We start from the raw sequence: 3429 nt of genomic DNA, 5'->3' as shown, positions 1-3429 counted from the left end.
GATGCTTCTAGTAATGCTGGTTCCCAATCAGAAGGAGGGCAGGGGCTTCTATTTCCCTGGCCTATTGAGTCAGGGTTAGACAGCAGCAAGCATAGTGTTTCTGTGTCACTGCCAGATGCTCCGCATACTCCCCCACTTTAGCATTGCCCCCTAATCCAGCTATCTGCAAGAGATACACTATTTTTGAAACAAAGATTTTGATACATTATTTAGACCATTCCCACCAGGACTTTCTTGGGTGGGGTGGGCTTCATTTAGGTGGTGCTTTTTCCAAAACTATTTTTACAGACGAAATGTGCAGACTTGGCTTTGAATCTCCGGGTTGTTTGTGCAGGGAAGAGGGCAGCAATTAAAGGGGACCTGTTCAGGGTGGGTTGCAGCTAAATGGGTTCTGCTGCATGGAATCTGTGTAATCCCCTTAATGCTTTCAGCTTCCCGGCCTCTTTATCTGTAGTGCAGAAACATATATATATATATATATATATATATATATATATATATATATATATATATATATATATATATATAATCATTGGATAAGGACCCGCACTCCGATATTTCGTGAAAAAAGATTTTTTTATTATTTTAACTTGTGCATCCAACGTTTCGGCCCATGCCTGGCATGGGCCGAAACGTTGGATGCACAAGTTAAAATAATAAAAAAATCTTTTTTCACGAAATATCGGAGTGCGGGTCCTTATCCAATGATTGTATGCTGAAGCTTTGACCCAGCACCCACAGTATCTTCAAGACTGGATCTGAGTGCAAGCGTTTTTATATATATATATATATATATATATATATATATATATATATATATATATATATATATATATATATATATATATATATATATATATATATATTAATGAAAATGTATCTATTGTATAATGTAAGGATAATATAAGTTACCAAGGAGGGTGCTGAGCATATAAAGGTACAAGGCACTGATTATAACTGATGAGATCACTAAGCACCGTTTATATAGATATTCATGGCTCCTGTGTCTGTGTGTATATATATATATATATATATGTATATATATATTACCCATGATGCATCCTGTAGAAGCTGTCCCCTACATTTCAAGGGGTCATAAAGTGAGTTATTTAGCCCCACAGCCATGTGGCTGGCTTATGAGCTGTTGCCTGGAATGATTATTACCCATATTAGACCTATGCCAGTCATGATGTGTGCCCTTTGCTGTTATAGTTCAGACTTGGAAACTTCCATGGCAAGGGCCCCCTTTCTTATAAATGGGCATAAACCATGTAAAAGGCACTTACAGGGATACGATCGGCCAGACAATACCTTGCAGAATAGTGTATCCAGTGGTGAAATCTGCACGTTTGCATGGAGGAGTGTTGCTCACATTGCTGTCACCTCTCATACAAACAGCAGCCCCGTCTCACTTTATGGCAGGAATTCATTATCTGTAGCGTTCTATTAGACCAGTGATCCCCAACCAGTAGCGCGCGAGTAACATGTAATTCACTAACCCATTGGATGTTGCTCCCAGTGGTCTCAAAGCAGGTGCAAATTTTTGAATTGCAGGCTTGGAGGCAAGTTTTGGTTGTATAAAGACCAAACAGAGTCTCCTGTAGGCTATCAGTCCATATAGGGACTACCAAACAGCCAATCACAGTCCTTATTTGACATCCCCATGGACTTTTTCATGCTTGTGTTGCTCTCCAACTCTTTTTTACATTTAAATGTGGCTCACCAGTAAAAAAGGTTGGGGACCCTTGTGCCCTCAGGATAGAGACATTGGGCAGCATCAGTTAACCCAATATATATATATATATATAATATCAAAACAGGGGGCTTGTGGGAGCACTCTAAAGGCTTTAAAGTATATATATAAGTATAATAAATGCTATTGCATATGTACCCAAAACAGGGGTTATTTTGTTACAAAGTTATGATCATAAAATTGATAAGCCACCATACCACGTCAAGGTAAACCCCGAATGGCGGTCCCTAACTTGTTTTATATTTTATGTGCATTTTAGCATTACCTGTAATCAATGTCCGTTGAACGCTGTTTTTTCACTGAAGGCTAAATCCTCCCCAGCCAGCAATCAGGCTTTTAAAGGAGAGATATTCCCAAAACAAACGCCCAATTTTAAAAGCATAGGATCACCACTCGTTTAAAGGGGGGGTATGGGGTGCTACAACCACTGAAGCTATGCCACAGCTCCTGGCTAAATATACAATATCAAAACAGGGGGGTTGTGGGAGCACTCTAAAGGCTTTAAAGTATTCGGGGTTTACCTTGACGTGGTATGGTGGCTTATCAATTTTATGATCATAACTTTGTAACAAAATAACCCCTGTTTTGGGTACATATGCAATAGCATTTATTATACTTATATATACTTTAAAGCCTTTAGAGTGCTCCCACAACCCCCCTGTTTTGATATTGTGTGTATATATATATATATATATATATATATATATATATATATATATATATATATATATATATATATATATATATATATATATATATATATATATATATATATATATATATATATATATATATATATATATATATATATACACACACACATATACACACACAAACACTTGTGCTTTTACAGACTGCTGCCTGTAAGTGGAGGATTTAAGTGGTAGAGTGTGACAGATAAAATAATTTGTAATTCAGGGGTAACTGGGGGTGACCAGTATCCCTTTTATTGCTCACTGGAATGGCAGGGAAGGCATTAAGGCTGAATAGGACATGTGATTTTCATACAGAGATATTATTGGTCCCTGCTGAAAGACTTGTAGCCTATAGGACACTTTGATGCCCACATAAGACCTTATAGGCCAGTCTATAGGGGATTGCTTGCTGCCATCTCACCTCCAGGGCTTACTCTCTATCACCCACAGTCCATGTGATTGGCTGGAAAGAAGACAAAGCAGTTACACCCCCACCACTCATAGTGCCAAGTTTAACCATGTGGTTTAAGACCCACCCCTGGTATGTGATAATTAGATGAATGAGCTCTGGGAGACTGATGGAGCTAGCATATAGCACTTATTACTCATATATCCATATATATACACTGCCTCTCTTCTCTGCTCTCATGTGCTAATGGTATTATTGTCTGCCCCAGAACTGCACTGGCCTCTTAGAAATCCCCCCTTCCCTACTATTTGTTTCTTTCTCTATATTTATTTAGATGTTGCATTGAGGCACCATTGGTTTTTAGTTGTGGGCCCATCCAGACAGTCCAAAGAGTGGCCCTGAGAATTGTGGGGGGCACCCTGTGTTGCCCCACGACAGGTGGTTCTGTTGGATTTGCCTCCTTGCAACGCTGGTGAGAGGCAGTACTGCAAGTGCTAGGAATCGGCCCTAAGAGAGCAACTGCCAGGCAATGGGGGGGTACAGCTTGAGCCAGGCAGTTGCTCTGCTATAAG

Source organism: Xenopus laevis, chromosome 7S (assembly GCF_017654675.1).
Source record: "Xenopus laevis strain J_2021 chromosome 7S, Xenopus_laevis_v10.1, whole genome shotgun sequence".
Lineage (NCBI taxonomy): Eukaryota > Metazoa > Chordata > Amphibia > Anura > Pipidae > Xenopus > Xenopus laevis.
Note: the sequence above shows the minus strand (reverse complement) of the source record.